General features: G+C 41.6%; 1 long non-coding RNA gene across 1 annotated transcript in view; it reads right to left on the bottom strand.

Moving 5' to 3' along the window:
• Nucleotides 1-2,854: 2,854 nt before the first annotated feature.
• Nucleotides 2,855-24,634, bottom strand: part of LOC123585456 — a 67,619-nt gene continuing 45,839 nt past the window's right edge. Inside the window, exons 2-3 of the long non-coding RNA XR_006706175.1 lie at nucleotides 21,283-21,503; nucleotides 2,855-3,569 (exon numbers count right to left, since the gene is read on the bottom strand). This is a non-coding gene — a long non-coding RNA (uncharacterized LOC123585456). The remainder of the gene's footprint in view (nucleotides 3,570-21,282; nucleotides 21,504-24,634) is intronic.

Raw genomic sequence — 24,634 nt, 5'->3', positions numbered from 1 at the left:
TCCTGCTTGCTGGGATAGTAAAGCAGTTTCAAGGAGCAAGGTCCAGCTCTTCCTATTGGGTGTTCAATTGATGAGGAGTGGTAGGGCGCGAGAGCTCCCCTGCTGGCCTCCACTCTAAAGATTTCCTTTTATTAATTTTCACAAAATGTATTATTTATAAAGTTTGCCCTTTGGGGTGCCTGAATGGCTCAGTCAGTTAAGCGTCCAACCTTAGCTCAGGTCATGATCTGATGGTTTGTGGGTTCCAGCCCTGCTGCGGGCTCTGTGCTGACAGCTCAGAGCCTGGAGCCTGCTTGGGATTCTGTCTCCCTGCCTCTCTTTTCATGTACTTGTTGGCCATTTGTATAGATTCTTCAGAGAAATGTCTATTCAAGTCCTTTGCTTGTTTTTTTAACAGAGTTGTTTATCTTGGTTTTTGAGTGGTGGGTTTTTTGTTTTGTTTTGTTTTGTTTTGTTTTGTTTTGATCACTTACTCAATCTCTGTTGTAAATCTATTAAAACTACTTCTTTTTAGGTCAGTTTCAATAGTTTCTGTATTTTTAAGAATGTATCCATTTCATGCAAGTTTTCTAATTTTCTGGCATGCAATAGTTTTTATTTCTGTAAAGTCAGAATTAATATCCCCTTTCATTTAGGATTCTAGTAATTTAAGTCTTCACTCTTCTTGTTCAATCTAACTAAAGATTTGTCAGTTGTGTTAATATTTCCAAAAAACTGCTTTTGGTTTCACTGATAATCTCTATTTCTTCTATCCTCTATTTGATTTATACCCTAATCTTTATTATTTTCTTCCTTCTGCATGCTTTAGTTTTAGTTTCTTTTTTTCCCCAATGTCTTAACATGGAAAGTTAGATTGATTTAAGTCTTTCTCCTTTTTAGTATAGGCATTTTATAGCTATAAATTTCCCTCTAAGCACTGCTTTAGCTGCATCCCATGAATTTTGTATGTTGTGTTCTTGTTTTAGTTCAAAGTACTTTCTAACTTCCCTTTTGATTTCCTCTTTAACTCTTGTTTTTAGAAGTCTGTTGTTTATTTTCATATATTTGTGAGTTTCTCAAATTAATTGATTTCTAATTTCATTCCACTGTAGTTGAAGAACTTCGTTTGTATTATTTCTGTACCCTTAAATTTATTGAGAATTTCTTCATGGTGGTCTATCCTCTATATTCTGCTGTCGTTGCATACAGTGTTCTATAGATGTCTGTTAAGTCTACTTGCTTTATGGTATTGTTCATTTCTTATATTTCCCTGTTGATCTTCTGTCTACATGTTTCACCCATTATAAAGTGGGTGTAAAGTCTCCAATTATTATTTTTGAATTATTTATTTCTTCATTTCTGTTGATTATGTTTCATGTGTTTTGATGTTCTCTTTTAAATATACACATATTTATAATTGTTGTGTCTTTCCATTGAATCAATCTTTATTATAAAATACCTCTCCACATCTCCACTAACATTTTTCTTTTTAAAGTTTATTTTGTCTGATGGACACTCGACCTTTCTTGCTATCACTGTGTATGAAATACATCTTTTCCATCCTTTACTTTCACTCTATTTGTACCTTTGAATCTCAAGCATGTCTCTTGTAGACAGCATATTATTTGGAGTCTTTTTATCTAGTCTGACACCCCTGCCCTCTGATTGGATTGTTTAATTTATTCACATTTTATGATATTAATATAATTAGAATTCCATCTGACATTTTACAGTTTCCTCTGTGTCTCATGTCCTTTTTCTCTAGTCCTCCTTACTGTTTCCTTTTTCATTAAGTGAATATTTTCTAATGTACCATTGTCATTTCTTTAATGTTTTTCACTGTTTTTGAAAAATAAAATTTAGTGGTTACTCTAGAGATTGCTATATACATCTTAATTTATCAAAAAACAAAAGCTTCAGGGGCGCCTGGGTGGCGCAGTCGGTTAAGCGTCCGACTTCAGCCAGGTCACGATCTCGCAGTCCGTGAGTTCGAGCCCCGCGTCGGGCTCTGGGCGGATGGCTCAGAGCCTGGAGCCTGTTTCCGATTCTGTGTCTCCCTCTCTCTCTGCCCCTCCCCCGTTCATACTCTGTCTCTCTCTGTCCCAAAAATAAATAATAAAACGTTGAAAAAAAAATTAAAAAAAAAAAAAAAAAGCTTCAGTTTACTTATTTGCATTATAAGCAAAGAAACCCCTGTAATATGGATCTAATACTTTGTTTTGTGGTAGAACGTGTAATCAGTATATAAAGTGAAAATACAAAAAAAGTATAATGAAGATGTCCCTTAGGAATGCTGAGACTTCAGTAAACCTAAGTCAACCCCCGCTCCACCCCCAACATATAAACATATTTGAATATGGTCTTCCTAATGATATCCCCAAATTCTCTTCCTCTTGCCCCCATCAACCTCCCTTCCCTCTTCTACACTTGTCATATCAGTTATGCTCTCTGTCAATTGCCAAGAAAAAAAATCCACTGGAGCCACACATCTGGTGATTTGAGAAACCACACTGAAGACTCTGGGTGTCAGGGCAGAGAAACATCACTTCCCACCTCATGGGACTCTGCCACATTGTCGAGTCTATATCTCACCATGCTCTCTTCTAAAGCCTATAAGCCCACAACATGGCCCTCTCTGCCTTGCACAACCCCCTGGAAAGTACACCCATCACCTCAGTCCTGCTGCTTCTCTCCTGGATTATTGGGATTCAACATTTCCTCCACCACATCACATCCATGATACCGCATTTCCACGACTGACAAAAAAGGAAAAGGAAGACCATAAGATTGTCCTAAGAGCACAGATGTAAAAGCATAAATCCCAACAGACTTCAAAGCATGTTGGGAAAGAAAAGGACACACATGTACACACACAGAGGATCATATATATCTTTTATTCTTTTGCAAAATGTGGCTGTAAGGAATGGTGTAACATACCCAAAAGTGCCAGGAGACTGTATAAGATCATCTGTGATACAGGTGCTTGGGATGTAATCAGATCTTCTGTCTTCAGGTAGCATTTAACCACCAATCATTACATTCTCATGTGAGTCATTCGCTACACAATTGTGGGTCTACGTGTTATACTCTTGTGTTATAATAAATCTTCAACAAACTTTCAACCAGTGTTGTATAAAGCACCTTCATTTAAGAGTACCAAAAGATTTGTAAAACATGCAGTTCTTGTTTTCACAATATTTTGTGCTTAACAGGATTTCACTAATTTGCCGCAATAAAAACACAGAAATATTCTTAATAGTGCTGCTGATGTCACTATCCATTTGGCAATATCATTCCTAATCACTGCTGCTGATAACCTGAATCATCAGCACCTTATACCCAACTAGGAGCCTTTCACATCTCGCTTACACTTCACAGACCCCAAGCACTCTGCCATGAAAACTTACGCACATGATTTCAGTTAATCTCTCTTAACCTCTCTTAATAGTCCAACTTTAAAAAGATTGGCAATATTGCTTATATTTTATAAACTGGAGAAACAGGGGCTGATGGCAGGCAAGAAGCTGTCCAAAGTCATGCAGATCTGGTTCAAGCCAAGTCCACCTGGCACAAAGATGATGTTCTTGCCACTACATCAAAGAAAAAATAAAAGTAAAAATTTTCAAAATGTGATTAGCAATGTGATAAACATCATCCTGTGGAAACCCAGGACATATTCAATTGTACGCTCAGCCTCCCCTAGTTTTGCAAGGGGACAAACAATCTACTTTAACTTGACCACAAAAATAGAAAAATCAACATTTCCTAATATCTGTGTTAGGGGCTGATGATAAGTGATTGTGCAACTAATAATACATAGATTTCATGTCCAATGTCTCAACTTATAGTTTGATTCAAATGAAAGACGATTCAGAAACACTTTGAAAAATATACATTAATGAGCTCTAATGTTTGCATGAAGAATCAAAAAAGTCTCTTAAGGGGCACCTGGGTGGCTCAGTCAGTTGGGCGGCCGACTTCGGCTCAGGTCACGATCTCGCGGTCCGTGAGTTCGAGCCCCGCGTCGGGCTCTGGGCTGATGGCTCAGAGCCTGGAGCTTGCTTCCAATTCTGTGTCTCCCTCTCTCTCTGCCCCTCCCCCGTTCATGCTCTGTCTCTCTCTGTCTCAAAAATGAATAAAACTTTAAAAAAAAAAAAGTCTCTTAAGAACCTAGTTTGGGGGTGCCTGGGTGGCTCAGTCGATTAAGCGTCCGACTTCAGCTCAGGTCATGATCTCACGGTTCGTGGATTTGAGCCCCACATCAGGCTGTGTGCTGATAGCCCAGAGCCTGGAGCCTGCTTCAGACTGTCTCTCTCTCTCTCTCTCTCTGCCCCTTCCCCACTTGCTTTCTCTCTCTCTCTTTCTGAAAAATAAACATTAGAAAAAAAATTTTTTGAAAGAACCTAGTTTGGAACCAAGTAAGTGCTTTGTGCTTTCCTGCTACATTTCATGTATTTCCTTTTAAGGGAGTATCATTGGCAGTTCCAAAAAACAAGCCATTTGGCTTGAAAAAAGCCAATAAAGAAAAGTCTCCAGAAATCAAAATCCCTGACATGGGTACATGACTCTATAGTTTACAAAGTCCTGTCAGGCCTTATCTTCATCTGTCACCCCCAACTCTCTATAAGGTGAAATGTACAGGAATTAATGATCTCTGATGTATCTTCATTGAGTCAACAACATTAATTGCGAGCCTGCTGTTGTGTACCAGGTTCTTTGTTAAAGAACTAATCACACACAACCCCTACCCACATGGAGCTCGTAGTCTAGTCATTGCATGGATATTTTCACAAGTCAATATACAAATTAGAGCCTGCATGTTGTGAAACAGCTAGCGAGCATTGAAATCAAGACTCAAATCCCCAGGCTTCTGTCTTCAAGATTTCCAATTGTGCCTACAGGGTCATTTAACTTAGAGCCTCTATTTCCTCATCTGTACAATGGAAGATGATGGTATCTACCATATCTGGTTATGGTGAGGATTAAAAGAGAGGACACATATAAACATTCGGCACAGAGTAAGTGCTCAAGAAATGTTTGTTCTCTCCTTCTGCTCCTGCCCCCTTCTTTCAAGATTCAACTTTGGTGAGAAGGCCTGTGTACCCTAGCCCCCACCTATCAGAGAACCTTAACTGCAATCAATCTTGCTATCTATGCCACTCCTATAAGAATTTTAAAATAAGTTATTTTGATTGTTTACTTTTTTTCTGATTATAATAGCCGTATACTCTCATTACAGAAAAACACGTGATAATAATGATAAGGCAAAAAAAAAAGGAAGGAATGAAGACAAAAATAAAGCAACTGCCTTAAACCCTGAGATTAACCACTCTAGGTATATGTATTTTATGCATTTACTTCCAGATCCTTCTCTAAGCATATTTTCATTAAAATCCTTATAACCATTTTATAATATGCTTTTCCACTGGATACTATACCATAAATAATTTTGTATTAAAATAAATACATTTTGCATTATTTATCTCATTCCATGCATAGCTGTGGGGCTATTCCATTGCATTCCATTCCATTCCATAGATACATTTTCTTAATCAGTTTTGTACATTTGCACATTTATGTTGTTTACAACCAGTGTTGCCATGAATAGCCATCCTTATCACTTTTTTTTTTTGCACATCCTTAATATTTCCTTAGTACCCACTCATCCCTCCTAACACAAAGCCTTGTCCTGATCACAATTTCCATTAACTTTGGGTCCATCTGTGTCTTATACTGCTTAAATTCTTCCTCAATGCCTAGAATGGGTCCTTGAAAATAGAAACTTCTCATTAAGCTTAGCCTGAAGAAACTGTCTATTCCACTTCCTTTGAAGTTTGTGGGTCAAGAGCTGTGCTGTTCCATATCATAGCCACCAGTCATGTGCATAACTATTTAATTTTTTTCATTAAAATTAAATAAAATTAAAATTTTAGTCACTCAGTCACACTTGTGACATTTCAAACATGGAATAGCCACATATCGTTGGTGCTGCCATATTGGACAGTCACAGCTACAACATGTTTCCATTATCATAGAAAGTTCTATTGGGTAGCCCTGGTCTAGAGACATAATGACTATGAATTTGCTTTAAAAAAAAAAAAAAAAAAAAAAAACATAGATTAAAGCAGTCACTCTCGCTCCCTCATCGAATTCTCTTCAAGACAGGACTCAAATGACTCAAAAACACAGACCCAAACCTCTGTTATCTCTGTTTACGGCTTTTGGTGGGACCCCCCCCCCCACCCTCAGGAGAAAGGCCAGCATCTTCCTCACACTCTCATCAGCTGAATCCTGCTCCGCCCCCTTCTTCTCCTCCACCCACACTAAACAGTAGACATTTTCCTGCACCATCTCACATTTCTGTGCTGAAGCAAGTCATGATCACTACCTTGGAAGACCCTTCCTTTCTTTCTGTGGTTGGCTAAATTCCATCTGTCCTTCAAGACTTGGTTTAAGCTCAGGCTTCCTCTGCCAAGTGTTTCTGGACACTTCAAGGCTCTACCAGGCTTCCTGCCATTGGGCTCCATAGCACCCAAGACATATTTACAGGGGCACCTGGGTGGCTCCGTCAGTTGAGCATCCGACATCAGCACAGGTCATGATCTCAGGGACTCGTGAGTTTGAGCCCCACATCAGGCTCACTGCTGTCAGTGCAGAGCCCGCTTTGGATCCTCTGTCCCCCTCTCTCTCTGCTCCTTCCCACTCATGCGTGCTCTCTCTCTCAAAAATAAATAAAAATAAAAATAAAACAAGACATATTTACATTAAACAACAAAAGCTTAAGCCAGAGGACAGAGGACAGAGGACAGGACTTCCAGGCTCCAGTCAGAACTGTGTTCACATGGTCATACATTGTTGTAAAACTGGTGAAAATAATAAGATATTTTAACTGGAACCAGTTGGGAAACTCCTCCCATTATACTTTCTTTTATGGAAATAGAATTACTGAGGCTGCTAGAATTTCAGAATAGCTTTGGGAAGGGTAAATTGGGAATGTGTCCTTTAATCTGTGAAATAGAGAGATATTTTCTATCATTAAATAAGTCAGAAATGAAAGACTCTTTATATGAATATATATAAAGTTGCTTCTTTGTCATCTTTGTATGTTAAATAATGGAGAGAAAGCTCAGATAAAAAATAAATATGGAATAAAAGCAATATAAAGAGTAATAAAATCAAGAGAAATTATCCTGACCTCAAGAAGTAAATTACCAAGAAAAAAAAAATCAGACCATACCAAAAGTAGTAATTCACTAAGAGAGAGAAGAGAAACATTTTAAATAGAGTAATGAATAGGCTCTCAGATAATTTGATAGCCCAAATAATGAAAGGGAGTGAATCTCATGAACCCGTTGTAAAAATATTTAAGTTTCTTATTAATTTAACTGGCATTGACAAAGACAACAAAAAGTCATAGTATGTAACTAGACAAGACATGGGGGACAAATCTGTTCATAATGCTGTTAAGGAAAAAAGAGTGTGGTAAACAGAATAATAGCTCCCCTCCTCCAAACGATATCTAATTTCCTGGAACTTACAAATATGTTACCTTGTAGGGCAAAAGGGTCTTTGCAGATGTGATTAAGGGCACAGACCTTGAGATGAAGAGATTATCCTGAATTATCTGGGTGGCCCCAAAATTCTATAGAATATTTTGGGCTTTAAAGATAATGAAAGAGGGCTAGACCTCACAACTAAGTAATGGGAGTGTCCTCTAGAAGCAGGAAAAGGCAAGGAAATGGATTTTCCCCTAGACCCTCCTGAAATGAACACAGCCCTGCTGATGCCATGATTTTCCTGCAATAATATCTGTATTGGACTTCTGACCTAAAGAATGGCAAGATAATAAATTTGTGTGGTTTTAAGTCACATTGGTGTGGTTGTAAGTTTTAAGTTTATGGTAATTTGTTACAGCAGCACTAGAAAACTAATAAACACAGGCTTGAAGATTAGCCAGTGTATAAGAAGTGTCCTGAAATCTGATTGCTCATGTACAAACAAAAGAGGAAGATTTTCCAAAATTTGATAAGAATCCCAGAAATTCACAAGACATTATTTATTAATAGTGGACTATGAAGTTGTAACTTTTCTAAGCTACCAGCAGCTTTACGAATTTTTAGTGCAACCATGTTAGAAGACTGAATTATCTTCCCAATTTCATTACAGAAAATATCACAAAACCATTGCCATATAGAAGTAATAAAAAATATGTAGCCAAAAATTGGGGAAAATATTAAAGATGGATTAGGCATTTAATTAATAAAAATGTAGCTGCTGTCTTCCTTCTCAGATATTTGTGGAATGTCTCTATGTCACAGTTTGGGTTTTCCAGTTGCAAACCCTAAGGCAGGGAAAGTGCAAAGTAGTTCATTTGGGAGAAGACACCACCAAGGACCAGGACCTGCTTTATAGGCCTGTGACCCACGTGATCACACAGGACTTATGTTCTGAAGGGTCTTGCACTTGGTTTAACTGCTGTCGCCATCTTGAAACTTATAACAATTTTTCAACAAGGGGCCCTGCAATTTCAATTTGCACTGGACCTCACAAGTTATGTAGCTGGCCCTGACCAGGAGGCACCCACAGCAGAATGGGGGACTGGGAGAGAAGGGAAGCAAGCGGATAACACATGTGTTATTGGATGGGTTGCTGCCCTGGGTAAGTGAGGCTCAATCCCTCCAGGCACCTATGGGAGTTTGTGTGGAAAATATCTTGGAGTTATCCCACCCAACAAAGTGTTTATCCTCCAACAAGGTATTCGTCCTCCCGCATCTAAGGGCAGCTGGCCCCTGGGGGCACTAACTCCCCTATGCTTTGTCCCCACTACCCCAAACATGGGCCTTGGGAGGAGGGTTGCAAGTGCTTGCAGTAGGAACCTGAGGCATTTCTGGAATAGCAAGCATGGAGAAAATATGGCCCAGTCCCTGACATTGGACACTACAACTGTAATGTCCAAACTACAATGTTTGTTGTAATATTGCTTCTCATGCTAAATGAATATTTGGTTTCATAAGTAATTCTGTTTTTCTTTTTTAACAAAAGCCCCAAATACGTATAAGCCTTAGGCCCCTCAAAACCAAATCCACTCCTACATGGCATCATACACTTTCCTTTGTGATAGCAATTATTGGTCCAGTTATAATTATTTACTTTTCAATCTACTTTAATGGACCAGAATTATTCCTCTAGAGGTCCTTAACTCCAAAGAGATCATGTTTGCAGCTGTCATTTCCTCCTTTAATAATTCAATATAAAACAATATTAAGCAAAATCAATAGCTTCTGGTAGGACCTCAGGGTATAGATTTGAAGGTTGCACACTGCACAGTTCTAGGGGCCACCATTTATACCACAGCCTCCTAAAGGCACCTCCTAGAGTTGGGCTGTGCAGCTCTGTGACATCTGATATGGCCATCAGAGTCTGCTTTTTGTCTGATATGAAATGCTCAACTATTTCATTTCTGTTCCAAATGAACCCATCTTTCCTGCACTGAGTTCCCATAGATTTTCCTTTGATACAAGAGCACTTACTGTACTATAAGATTTAATCAGTGACTTTCCTAGCTAGACAGAGATTCTGGGAGCTATTGGAGTATCGACTCTTTATCTTTAAATCCCTGATGCTGTGTTGTATTGTCTAACTGCCCATGTTATCCTATGCATCACTGCATGATTCCTGGGCCATAGTGAGACTTCAGTAAATATTATTTGAAAAACATATATGAATGAGTAAATGAATGGATGGACAAATGAATCCTCATGAATGCTGCATGTCTCTACCATTTTACTCTAGTTATTCTCTGTACCCTAGATGAATATTCCTTGGAGGTAGGGAAACTTCTGGTTCTCGATTAATAGAACCTCATTCAGTGCCTGCCACATTAGAAGATGCTTAAGAAAAGCTTGTTGAGAAAGAGGGAAAAAACAACCAACACCACAGAGATACAAAGAATTATAACAGAACATTATGAAAAACTATATGCCAACAAATTAGACAACCTAGAAGAAATGGATAAATTCCTGGAAACATATCACGTACCAAAACTGAAGCAGGAAAAAACAAACAAACAGAAAATTTGAACAGACCAATTACCAGCAATGAAATTGAATCAGTAATCAAAAAACTCCCAACAAACAAGTCCAGGACCAGATGGCTTCACAGGTGAATTCTACAAAACATTAAAAGACTTAATACCTATTCCTCTCAAAGTATTCCAAAGAATAGAAGATGGAAATCTTCCAAATTCATTCTATGAGGCCACCATTATCCTGATACCAAAACTAGATAAAGGCACTACAAGAAAAGAGAACCACAGGTCAATATTCCTGATGAACATAAATGCAAAAATCCTCCACAAGATAACAGCAAACCAAATCCAGCAATAAATTTTAAAAATCATTCACCACAATCAAGTGGGATTTATTCCTGGGATGCAAAGGTGGTTCGATATTCATAAACCAATGAATTTGACACCTCACTTCAATAGGAGAAAGGTAAAAAGCATACGATCACTTCAATAGATGTAGAAAAGCATTTGATAACATACAACAACCATTCATGGTAAAAGCCCTCAACAAAGTAGGACTAAAGAGAACACACCTCAACCTAATAAATACCTTATAAGAACAACCCACAGCGAACATCATACTTGATGGCAAAAAACCATGAGCTTTTCCCCTTAAGTTGGGAACAAAACAAAGATGTCCACTCTTACCACTTTTATTCAACATAATATTGGAAGCCCTAACCACAACAATCAGACAACAAAAAGAAATAAAAGGCATCTAAATCTATAAGGAAGAAGTAAAATGTTCACTATTTGCAGATGACAAGATACACTATATAGACAACCCTAAGGGTTCCACCAAAAAAACTACTAGAACTGATAGATGAGTTCAGTAAGGTCACGAGATACAAAATCACCATATGGAAATCTGTTGCATTTCTTTACACTAATAATGAAGTAGCAGAATGAGAAATTTAAAACCAATCCCACTTAAAATTGTACCAAAAATAATAAAATACGTAGGAATTAACTGAACCAAGGAGGTGAAAGACCTGTACTCTGCAAGCTATAAAATTTGATGAAAGAAACTGAAGATGACACAAACAAATGGCAAGACATTCCATGGTAAGAAAAATAAATATTGTTAAAATATCCATATTACTGGGGCTCCTGGGTGGCTCAATCCATTAAGCGTCCAACTTCGGCTCAGGTCATGATCTTGTGATTTGTGGGTTCGAGCCCGCGTTGGGCTCTGTGCCGACAGCTCAGAGCCTGGAGCCTGCTTCAGATTCTGTGTCTCCCTCCCTCTCTGTCCCTCCCTGACTCATACTCTGTCTCTCTCTCTCAAAATAAATAAGCATTTAAAAATTTTTTAATAAAAATAAAAAATATCCATATTATCTAAAGCAATCCACAGATTTAATGCAATCCCTATCACAATACCAATGGCATTTTCACAGAACTAAAACAAATAATCTTAAATCTTCCTGGAACCAAATAAGATGCCAAATAACCACAGCAATCTTGAAGAAGAACAAAACTGGAGGTATCACAATCCCAGATATCAAGATAATACTACAAAGCTGTAGTCTCAAAACAGTATGGTACTAGCACAAAAACAGACACATAAATCAGTAGAACAGAATATATAGCCCAGAAATAAACCCACAATTATGTGTGGTCAGTTAATTTTCTACAAAGGAGACAAGAATATGCAATGGGAAAGACAGTCTCTTCAACAAAAAGTGTTGGGGAAACTGGACAGCTACATGCAAAAGAATGAAACTGGACCACTTTTGCACACCATACACAAAAATAAACTCAAAACGGATGAAGGACCTAAATATAAGACCTGAAACCATAAAAATTCTAGAAGAGAGCACAGGCAGTAATCTATCTGACATTGGCTGTAGCAACATTTTTCTAGATACGTCTCCTGAGGCAAGGAAAACAAAAGCAAATATAAACTACTGGGACTACATCAAAATAAAAAGCTTCTGCACAGAAAACAACAGCAACAACAACAACAACAAAACGAAACGGCAACCTACCAAGTGGGAGAAGATATTTGCAGATGACACACCTGATAAAAGATTAGTATCCAAAATATATAAAGAAATTATACAACTCAACACCATAAAGCAAATAATTAGATTAAAAATGGGCAGAAGAAATGAGCAGACATTTCTCCAAAGAAAACATCCAGATGGCTAACAGACACATGAAAAGATGCTCAACATCACTCATCATCAGGAAAATGCAAATCAAAATTACAATAAGATATCACCTCACACCAATTAGAATGGCTAAATTCAAACACACAGGAAACAAGTGGTGACAAGGACGTGGAGAAAAAGGAACCCTCTTGCACTGTTGGTGAGAATGTAAACTGGTGCAGCTACTGTGGCAAACAGTGTGGAGGTTCCTCAAAAATTAAAAATAAACTTATCATATGATCCTGTAATTCCACAAATGAGTATTTACCCAAAGAATACGAAAACACTAATTCAAAAAGATATATGCACCCCTATGTTTCTTGCAGCATTATTTACAATAGCAAAGGTACGAAAGAAGCCCAAGTGCCATCGATAGATGAGCAGACAAAGAAGATGTGGTATATATAACTCGGCCATGAAAAAGAATGAAATCTTGCCATTTGTAATGACTTGGGTGGAGCGTGAAGGTATAATACTAAGGGAAAGAAGGCTGTCAGGGAAAGATAAATACCATATGATTTCCCTCACATGCTCAATTTAAGAAACAAAAAAAACAAAGGGGAAAAAGAGAGAGACAAACCAAGAAATAGACTCTTAACTACAGAGAACAAACTGGTGGTTACCAGAGGGGAGGAGGGTGAGGAAGTGGATGCAATAGGTTAAAGGGATTAAGAGTGCACTTCTCATGAGGAGCACTAAGTAATACACGGGACTGTTGAATCACTATATCGTACACCTGAAAGTAATAGAACCCTGTACGCTAACTACACTAGAGTTAAAATTAAAAAGAGAAAGAGAAGCTATTTAAAAAAGACTTTCTGGGGCGCCTGGGTGGCGCAGTCGGTTAAGCGTCCGACTTCAGCCAGGTCACGATCACGCGGTCCGTGGGTTCGAGCCCCGCGTCGGGCTCTGGGCTGATGGCTCAGAGCCTGGAGCCTGTTTCCGATTCTGTGTCTCCCTCTCTCTCTGCCCATCCCCCTTTCATGCTCTGTCTCTTTCTGTCCCAAAAATAAATAAACGTTGAAAAAAAAAATGCTATAAAAAAAAAATACTAAAAAAATAAAAATAAAAAATAAAAAAGACTTTCTGAAGGAAATTAGGAAAGCTTCTTAAAAACAAAAAAGAAAAAAGAAAAGCTTGCTGGAGAAATCAATAAAAGAAAACAAACAACCCAATAAATTGTAGTTATTCCTGTTTTATGGATGGGGAGTGAGCTTTTTGGAGAGAAGTAACTGGTCATTGCCAGCACTATTATTCAAACTCAGATTGGTTTGACCTCAAAATGCATGTTCTTTCCATTACTCCAACCTTCCCACCGTTACAGTAGGAGTCCTCTTAACTGCGCTTTCCTCTTTTTTTTTCTTTTATGTTTATTTATTTTTGAGAGCGAGACAGAGCGGGAGTAAGGAGGGGCAGAGAGAGAGGGAGACACAGAATCCAAAGCAAGCTCCAGGCTCCGAGCTGTCAACACAGATCAGCACAGAGCCAGACGTGGTGCTCAAATGCACGAACTGTGAGATCGTGACCTGAGCCAAAGTCGGACACTTAACCGACTGAGCCACCCAGGCGCCCCTTGACTGCACTTTCTTAGTTCAGATTAACTGGCTTCCCCTTGGCTTGTGCACACAGAGTGGCTGATGGCCAAACCCAAGAGCTACAGCTAGGAGGCTACCTGCTATTATATCACACACTTCTGAACCCATTTGTTGAGGTACAGGCTCATCAGGAGTCATTAGTATATTTTTCTCAAACCAGTTCATGTCATTACCTCCCCTGGGAAATAGGGATAATTATATTACTGGCCTTCCAGGCTGATTGCAATGATTAATTAGTGAATTCAGGTCAAGCACTGAACAGTACCTGGCAAGCATGAGCCCTCCAAGGCAGCTAATAATATGTATGCCATTTAGTGAAACAATCTATAATCTTGTGCAGTCAGAGTATTTAAAAAAATTACTGTTTCTATGAAAACTAAATTGAATTTTTTGGAAAAAAAAAAGAATAAAGGTGGTTGGTATTAAGAATTCTTTGTTGAAATTAAGTATGGACAAAACAACCATAAAATACGGGCGGGGGGGGGGTACTTCAGAAGTCTGAAATCAAACTGCTTCAAAAATATCTCTAAACTCCTGATCCACTTTAAAGAAACTGGAACTCGAAATATGGTTGACATATAATGGGCGTGGTTTGGACTTTTTTTTTTTTTTTTTTTTTGCAAGAAAGATGAAAACCAACACACAAATGCCTTGCAGCAAAAGACAGACAAATGCACATGCAGGTGTAAGTTTTAAATAAAAACAAACCAAAAATTAATGATACATGTATTTTTTAAATCATTCCCTTCTTTTAAAATCTTTGATTAACTGATCACATGCAGGTTCTGTTCATGTTAAAGACAGGACTTCCAATAGGGACGCTTAGACTTTTGAGTGAATGAATGGTGATGCAGAAACAAGCAAAATGTTTGCTTAATCAGCTGGTTCTCCTAATAAACGACCTATTTTACAGGCTCGCTGCTAAGCAAGGATAAACATGTTTACTCTTCTGTTCCTAGTCTGCGGGCTTGTTAGACCTTATAAGCAAACAATGTGGGGAACAGCTTCTTCTGGTGTTCTCTTCCTTTTCAAGTTCCTAAAGCTCTTCTTTTCTCTGCCATCATTTTCCCATTTTCTTCACCTGCTCGGGTGGATGAAAGAATCTTAGTGAAATAAAAAGCTCAATGAGGTGAAAATACATCCCATAAAAACTCCCATTAAGGAGTTTACTGGCGGGGCTTGTACTTCCCTCACTTAGATGGCCATATTTTATCCCTCCCAAGGAAACCGGACACTCTTAATCCAAAAAGAATGCAATGAGAATCAAAGCGCAAGAGGCAGGGTCAGGTTGCAATCCTTTTATTTGCCAAAGAGGGCTGAGGGAAAGGGATGGGAAGAAATTTACAACTAGCTATTCCAGAGCCTTCTGAGCACAAAAGTTAAATCACTCTAACTTCTGCCTGACTTACTCGACCTCGACCTGATGAACAAAGCCAGATTCTGTGTGAAGGGGGAAATCTGGGCAACACTGAAAATGAAGGAGCTGAAGTATAAATAATAAATTTAGTATTCAGCTTTACAAACTACACGTAAGTTTGTTGCATTACTGGATTTTGTCTTAAAGAAGGAAAAGGAACGTGGGACTTGGAAGTGCACAGAATCGGGTTCGAATCCTGACTAAGCCATTTGGTGTCCCTGTGACCCTGAGGCGGGTTATTCCGCCTCTTGGAGACTCAATTTCCTCATCTGTTAAATGAAGACCGTAATATCTGTTTGGAAAATTTATGCTGAGGATTATATAGAATGCTAAATATAAAAGTGACTAGCACAGTGCCAGGCTCAAAATAAGTTCTGTTTATTGATTTAAAATAAGAGCTTTATTTCAGCCTGGATCCAAAACTCCACCACGCATATCCTGGGAGTATTAGGTCTGAGGGCGTCGGCTCTCCATAAACTGGGAAACAGGACGGAGCCACCCGATCTCCTTGCTTCCTGGGAAGGGAGCCTTCTCACTGCCTCTGAGTGCACAGCCATTTCATTTCTACCAGCCCCTCTTGGCAGCTGAGTCGGCCTCAGTCTGTGAGGGCTGAGGTCCTGTTTATGGGTCTACCTCCGATGAGGCAGACCTACCTCTGTGAGGGCTGGCTCCACCTCCAATTCTCTCTGCAGAGAGCTAGCAGCTTGCTGCTTCTCACCTGGTTGACGAAGGTGCACACACAGCATGCCTTCATCAAATGCTTATTGAAAAGCAATGGGACTGAGCTATTTTAAATACCATCACCTCTGCACAAACTCCATCCAAACCAACACCGACAGCCAGCATGGAAGGAGCAATGGTGGGGACAGGAGTATCATTCCCCAGGAATTTCTTGAGAAGAATCCATTAGTTCCTCCCCCTGTGTGATTCCCATCAGCCCCTCCCCCAATACCTTGATATGGACGGTTGTAGGGTAGCAGGCACATCACATTTAAGATAAACCCCTGGTTCCTTAGCCCCCTCTTCACTAATCTGGAGTTAAGTAGCTTGTTTCTCCAAAGAAGAAACTCAGGGGATGTCTCTGTTGCACAGCATGAGATTTAAGACGCTAAGATCACAGTCGACTTGAGGTGCCCTGGGACCTGCCAGGGGAGGGTAGGACAAGGTTACTCCCTCCAGGCAGGGGCAAAGGGACAATATAAACAAAGGCAAGGAAGATGACAGGGCAGAGAGAGAGGTGGGTGGCTACAGGCTCCGGGGACAGGGGCAGAGTCTGGATGAGAGCAGGGACGGCCATCGAAGAGGCTGGCCTCCATTTTGTAACTGCAAAGTCAACAGCAAGGGCGACGGTAGTGCAGCGAAGCCAAGAAGGGAGCCAGCGCTGAAATGGAGGGGGCACTCCGCCCACCTTCTCCACCACCAGGGACAAAGGGCCAGTTTGAATCTGTGCCTCCTGACTTTAACAACCAAAGATTTCATTTGGCAGTCACTGTTCATACAACACAAACTCTCTTTCCTCTGAAATAAATTCTTTCTTTAAGAGGAAAAATAAGAAAGCCTCCATCATCAGAGCCCGTGGTTCCAGACAATGGCAAGAGGGTGGCTGCCAGCGCTCAGTGAAGGGGGCCTGTGTGCCTCGGCGGCCGCCCTCCTTATCTTTTATCTCCTGCCTGCGCCGGAGCTCTTGTTTTTCCTGGGTGTTTTGACGACTTCTCTCCTTCAGCTGCTTTGACAGAATCTGCCGGCTGCCGGCGGATGCAAAACAACCGTCTTCTTGTGCCTGGGCCGCTCTGTCTTCACTCCAGGCCACAGGGGAGAAAACGTGTCTTTGTGGCTTCCCTTCAATAGCTGTCTGAATCCAAACCCCTCGTGGGCTCTGGCAGGAGGAGCCCGCGAGACTGTGAATAGATGGTGTTGTTTGCTCCTCTTTGCAAAGCTGGCCTCTGGACATCCAGAAATGCATCCACAGCCCAGTCCTGGCGGTTTGGGGACAGATTCATGGGCGAGCTGGCAGGTGCCCCAGCCCATGGACAATTATTATCACTGGTGTGTGTGCAGCTCATTCAAGTCCATCTACAAAATGCTTTCAGAGCTGCTGGCTCACTCGCTTACCATTGACAGTGGACCTACTCTGTGCCTGGCACGGCCCTCGCCAATTGTAATCTCCCAGAGCCCGAAGGTTATGCTCCACCGGGGGTATTGTTCTAGTCTCTTTGTTTTACAACTGAGGAAACCAAGTCTCAAAAAAGGAAGGTGACGTGCATACGGCCACACGGTTAAAATGTTATAGAGATCTATACCAATAGTTCCAGAAATGCTCAGGACCTCCTAAAAGACATCTTATTCTCTAAGTGACAGAGAAGGAACATGACACCCACCAGCCTAGATGTCGTGTGCTGTACCCCCCTCTCCCCACAGGTAAAGGAAAGGAGGAAATAATCATTCCCTTTCCCTCACTTCATATCCCTCCTTCTCACACTCAACATCCAAAGGCCCTTTCACATAAAAAAAAAACAAAAAAAACAAAAAACGGAGTTTGTTCCCAGGCTGACCCTGGCCTTCTTCACTAGAACAATCTGAACCCAAGCATCTCCAATGTCTTCATCTTGGCCTTGGTGGGACAATGTAAGGGAGCCTAGGAAAATCCCCAAACTCAGGTAGCAAGGCTGACCTAGAACCATTAGCCAAAGGGACCTTTAGCAAGCCACCTCTCTGTGCCTCATTTTCCCTCTGGTAGAATGGGGATGCTGATAATACCTCACAGGACGTTGGGAGGATAAAATGAGAACAAACAAAACAACTGGCTTTGGAGGGCACACCAGTAACATCAGTTACATTAGAGCAGCTGCACAAATACTGGTAGAAGGGACAGTGAGGAGGGGAACACGGGTGATCTTACTCCTGCCCTGGTGGCCGGAAGCAGGAATCCTTTACTCGATCGACTGTACGACAGACATTCCGTGTGTGTTACCAGGAACAACGCATTATTCCAGAAACCTTCGCAGCTTCCACATCTGCAAAGTGACTGGAGGTGTCGGCAGGGAGATAAGACATCTACCAGTTACTGCCAATACGCCAGATTGAGCCCATAGATTTTGTTTTATTTGGCACGTAGCTTTAAAAAAAAAAGTGAGGCAGGATTTTAAAATTGGAAGTTCTAACAATAATGAGGCTATATTTATACAAGCAGCAATCAAGTAGGCTTGGATAGAGACTTCCTTCTTATACAGGGCAAGCAGTCTCCAGTTCACCACAGTCTCCACCACCCTCTATCACCTCATGAACACTGCAGCTCAGTGTCAGTTCCGGTTGTTATTGTCATTAGATTGTCATTGTCCTGATAATGAACATTCCATCCATGTGTTTAGGGTAACGCTAGCTGCTATAATTAACAAAGCCCAAAATGTGCGTGATTTAATGCAATAAGCATTTATTTCATGATCTTGTGACAGTCGCTGGTGCTGGTTTTCCTCCAGATGGTGATTTAGGGACCCAAGCTCCTTCCTTCCATCTCATGGTTCTGCCATCGCTTAGGGCTTTGATGTTTGGTCTTCAGTCAGAGAATGGGAAAAAGGAGAGTAGAAAACCCCTATCTGCTTACTAAAAGCCCCAGCCCGGAGGGGACCTTTGTCACATCCTCACATACCTCATTAGTGTGCTCTTATTGGTAAGAACTAGCCACATGACCCCACTAGATGCCAGGTAGTCAGGGAAATGTACATTTCAACCGGATAGCTACCTCTGACAATAACTCTAGAGTACAAAAGGGGAGCACTCAGTTGTGTCTCTGCCACACCAGAGCTCCAGGAAAAACATGGGCAAATAAAATACAGATGGAGAGCTTTGTGATTTTTCTTACACTCACCTATTGCACTCATTTACATTCTGGGTGGTTTTTTTTTTTTTAATTTTAGAGAACTCTCCATAATTTCTCATAATTTTTTAAATTTTATTTAAATCCAAGTTAGTTGGGCGCCTGGGTGGCGCAGTCGGTTAAGCGTCCGACTTCAGCCAGGTCACGATCTCGCGGTCCGTGAGTTCGAGCCCCGCGTCAGGCTCTGGGCTGATGGCTCAGAGCCTGGAGCCTGTTTCCGATTCTATGTCTCCCTCTCTCTCTGCCCCTCCCCCGTTCATCCTCTGTCTCTCTCTGTCCCAAAAATAAATAAACGTTGAAAAAAAAATTATAAATCCAAGTTAGTTAACCTATAGTGTAATGATGGTTTCAGAAGTAGAATTTAGTGATTCATTCCCAACATATAACACCCCACATGCATCCCAACAAGTGCCCGTCAGCCATTTAGCCCATCGCCCCACAGACCTCCCCTCCAGCAACCCTCAGTTTGTTCTCTGTATTTAAGAGTCTTTTATGGTTTGCCTCCCTCTTTGTTTTTATCTTCTTTTTTCCTTCCCTTCCCCTATGGTCTCCTGTGGTGTTTCTTAAATTCCACATATGAGTGAAATCATATGCTATTTCTCCTTCTCTGACTTATTTTGCTTAGCATATTACATTCTAGTACCATCCATGTTGTTGCAAATGGCAAGATTTCATTCTTTTTGATGGCTGAGTAACATTCCATTGTATATAATATATGCCACATCTTCTTTATTCATTCCTCGGTTGATGGACGTGTGGGCTCTTTCCATAACTTGGCTATTGTGGATAGAGCTGCTATAAACACTGGAGCGCATGTGTCCCTTCAAATCAGCATTTTTGTATCCTTTGGATAAATACTTAGTGGTGCAATTGTTGGATCACAGGGTAGCTCTATTTCTAATTTTTTGAAAAGCCTCTGTACTAGTTTCCAGAGTGGCTGCACCAGTACTCATCTACATTCTATCCCACGTGGGCACTGTAGTTTCTAATGTCTGGGCTGCAGGTCCTGGAGCAGAGCAGATTCTGATTCCACAGGGTGAGCCTGAGACTCGGCATTTATAATAAGGTCCCAGGTGATGCCATGAGGCTGATCTATGAAACACGCTTTCAGTAGCAAGACTCTAGAATTCTAGCCTTCCTAGACCACCTGCCTCTCCTCCCAAACTTCAAGCCCCATCCTGTCTATGCTCCTGTAGGCTCGTTCGACTACCTCTGTCCCACTTCAAGGCAATTAGGTTTATTAATCTGAAATGACATTTATTAGTCTGTTTCCCCAGTGGAGAATGAGCTCCTTGGGAGCAAAGACTGTATTATTCAGGCTCAATACATGTTTGCTGAAAAAACACATGAACATTTACTGAGAACCTAGCTATAGTCTATGCATACAGTGTTATATATTTCAAGATACATGGCCAATGCAGTGAACAAACTCTAAGTATTGTTCGTGTGCCCACCGTGGTGAAACAAGAGCTGGGAGCCACAAACGTGGTGGAAACATTTTGAGCTGAACAGGTTTTCTGCCTGGTTTGGATAATGAGGCAGAGAATGGGACTCAGACCAAACAAAAAGTCGGGGGGAATAATCAAGTGCCGTCTTACATGCTCCCCATGCAGAGAATCTGGAGAAGGAAGAATGGGGGAACTAACTGTTCTTTGTATGCAGAATCAGCCACATATTCTCACTGGTGCCAACCAGACTCCTCTCATGTTACAGGCTGTGTTGTGTCCCCGTAAAATTTGTATGTTGAAGTCATAACCCCCAGGACCTCAGAATGTGGAGGCAGGGTCTTTCAAGAGCTAATTAAGTTATAATGAGGTGATCAGGGCGGGACCCAATCCAATATAACTGGTGTCCTTATAAGACCAGAACAGGACACAGACACACAGAGAGGGGAAACCAAGTGAGGACGGAAGGAGAAGAAAGCCAACTACAAGCCAAGGAGAGAGGCCTCAGAAGAAAGCAACCCTGCAACACTTTGATCTTGGGACTCGCACCTCCAATACCGTGAAGAAATAAATTCCTGTTGTGTCAGCAATATGGTCTGTGGTGCTTTGTTACAGCAGCTAGAGCAGGCTAATACACCTTGTCCATTAACTTCCTGGCCAGTCAGGATCCTAACCTTGCAGAGCAGGTGAGAGAGGTGGCAGGCAGATGTTGGTTAAATACCTCTGTTGTGACCGTGTTAGGCAACTCACCTCATCTTCTTTAATCCTTAATACAACCATGTAGAATAAACAGCCATATTCTTTCCATTCTGCAGATGGAGGAAAGGGAGGTTTGGAGAGATGAAGAACTTCCCCCGCATCACGGTCAGAGGGAGTAGCCAAGGAAGCCAGGTTTATACCTGCCTCCATTTACCATAAAGCCCTAGACTCCTGAGGGCCCACACGGCCTCTCGCACAGTCAGCCCACAGACCTGTGGAGAAAAACAAAAGGCAAACTACGTACAGGTGCCAGAGAAAATACTTTCAACCGCTGTCTATCTGAACAGCAGTGCAGTTACTAAAACAAACATGATGCTATTCCAGAACAAAAAGGATGTAAGAAAATAGTGGGGCTCCAGCCTCAATACCCACATTTCTAACCTTTTAACACTAAACAGCCTCCGACAATAGTGAATTTTACTCATGCTCCGACTCTTTCCACTCAAGTTGGCTTTGTGAGTTGTTGGTTTTATCAAAATTGAGTGAGAGTGTGTTCAATACAATGTTGGATTCATTGGGGGAGAAAAAAGCAAAAGAAAAACCTCAGTCCTTCAATGCCAGGAGCTTACAAAGACATATAAACCGTGAGGACTTCCAAGGACTTACTCAGAAGCCGTTCTGCAAATGCATTTCTTGAACAAAGGGCCAATGTTCCTTTCAGGGAAGAACGCAGTACTGGTTTCCGGCATTTTTCTTTAAGTCATTTAGGACCATGCCAACAAACAAACATATACTTCTCCTGGGAGAAAGAATCTCATTCAACGCAGCTTACAAGAGTTCGATTATCGGGGAGGGGGTGCTTCATGGCACGTGCCTCGCCAGCCGGGCCCCAAACGTACAGATCTGCTTACAGGGCTTTATTGATGGTGGCCACAGACAGATAGGAGCCTGTGGAGAGAACTGACACCCCATGGACGCGCATTGATCGGCATCATCCTAACCAACGCTCGGCTCTGCCAGAAAGAGCTGAAAAGTCCACCTTCTTCCTTGAAAAATTTGTTTCCTAAACATGTAAAAATATAGAAATAATACACCCGTGTCTATCAGGGTTGAGACTCCCTTCACCGTGACAATTCAAGGGTTTTGGAGGACCTGAGATAATAGAAAATTGAATGACATTAAGTGATGATTGACCCTTCAGCCAGATACCTATTTCAGCTTTTAATGAACTGGAAATATTACAGGGCGGGCTCTGAAAACACACAAGCGTTGGATTAAGACAGGCCATACGCAGCTCGGCTGCATACTAGCCATATGACCTTCAGTAAGTACCTAACCTCTCTAAGCTTCAGTATTTTTACCTCTAAAGCAAGGATAATAATGCTACCTCCCAGGACCTATGGGCGGATGAAACCAGATTGCACAGGAGTGTTCAGACAATGCCTAGCATAAGGATAAACCCTTGAAATATGTTACCAGTTCTTCCTTTATTCCAAGGAACTGGTTTCACAAATACAGCATGTTTCAGGGCTCCTGGGTGGCTCAGCTTGGTTGAGCATCCAACTCTAGATTTCAGCTCAGGTCATGATCCCAGGGTGGGGGGATCAAGACCCACATCAGGCTCTGTGCTGACAGCATGGAGCCTGCTTGGATTCTCTCTCTCTCTCTCTCTCTCTCTCTCTCTCTCTCTCTCTCTCTCTCTCTTTCCCTTCCTCCCTCCCTCCCTCTCCCCTACTCACACACTCTCCCTCTCTAAAATAAAAATAATAATAAAAAATTTTAAGTATAGACACGACATGTTTTAAAGTACAACCAAGGGGCGCCTGGGTGGTGCAGTCGGTTAAGCGTCCAACTTCAGCCAGGTCACGATCTCGCGGTCCGTGAGTTCGAGCCCCGCATCAGGCTCTGGGCTGATGGCTCAGAGCCTGGAGCCTGTTTCCGATTCTGTGTCTCCCTCTCTCTCTGCCCCTCCTCCGTTCATGCTCTGTCTCTCTCTGTCCCAAAAATAAATAAAAACGTTGAAAAAAAAAAATTAAAAAAAAAAAAAAAAGTACAACCAATATTTAAGCACTACCTCTAACAGTACTGCTGAGTAAGGGATAGGTTGTCCCGCCCCAGCAGTTACCAAGGGATGGATTTTCTCCTCACCCACATCTTGGCCTCTAAATTCATCCATTTATTCAAGCGTACTTATTGAGGACCCACTCGGTACCGTACCAGCATGCTGGAGCAGGGAAGGCCTCAGAGACAACTAAGAGAGTATCTGGGGGCTCCATGCAAAAGTGGGTGACAGGTGTGTAGAAAACAACCCATACAACAGGCAGAAGAAAGCAGGGTTGTAATAGAGGAATAAGCACTACACGAAGAGAAGTCTGGCTGATCCCCTCAGTAGCACCCCAACCCCCAACACACATAGAATATACCATCATGGACCGGAAGTTTCACAGAAATTAGGACTTTGTTTTCTACGTTTTGCATGCTAGCCCTGAGCACACTTGGCTGGTGCTCACGGAGGTATCCAAAAAAAACCAGACTGTGCACTAAGTGAGTTGATAGCTATCTTAATCTGTTGTGACTAGAAGACAGTAGGTGTGGATGCCCCTGTCCTCTGGAACAGAGTGCAAGAGTAGGGCACATCGGTGGCCACACGCAGATGCAGGGGGCCATCGAACACCTTCATGAGCGGGAGGGGTGGTGCTCAAGACACAGGCCTAGGCGGCAGGTCCAGGTGTGGGGTCACCTACGTGGAGACAGGAACTGAAGTCAAGGGAGGCAGACATCCAGAAAGGAAAGGAACTGCTGAGAACCGGCACAGAAGAGAGCACAGGAGGTGCCTGCTCCATCACCGCTGAACCGAGGTGTAGATGAGGAGGGAAAGGCTGATCAACCACCATTCAGGAAACACCAGTGCAAAAGGCAGCCCTGGAGGAGACACACGTTCCTGGGGCTCCCAGCCCTGGTGGAAAACGTTATCTTCATACGACCACACACTCCGACGGACCCTTCTCACACCCTAGCCCTCCCTCAGCTATTTGTGTGGACGCTGTGGTTTTCCTTTCTGACCCTTCTTATTGACATTTTGGAGGAAAAGGGGAAGAAAGCCAGGATGTCACAGAAGGACTGGGGTTGGCAGAGGGTGAGGGCCTTGACCGTAGGTGGTCTCTGGGGAGGCAACATGAGGCCATAGGAAGACCATAGACTTTTCAGCCTCCTGCTTCCTAGTGATATCAGCTGTTCTGTGACTCTTCAGTGCCCTCTGTTTCTGTATCTATCAAATGAACACACACATACATTTCAGTGTTCTCTAAACAATGCAATAAATCACTAATATGAAAACCTCTCACATCATGTCCGCTATGTAACAGGTACCCAGTAAATGGGAGCTTCCTTTCCTTTGGGCAAG

Source organism: Leopardus geoffroyi, chromosome C3 (assembly GCF_018350155.1).
Source record: "Leopardus geoffroyi isolate Oge1 chromosome C3, O.geoffroyi_Oge1_pat1.0, whole genome shotgun sequence".
Classification (NCBI taxonomy): Eukaryota; Metazoa; Chordata; class Mammalia; order Carnivora; family Felidae; genus Leopardus; species Leopardus geoffroyi.
The sequence above is the reverse complement of the archived record's forward strand: the minus strand, read 5'-3'. Positions and strand labels throughout refer to the sequence as shown.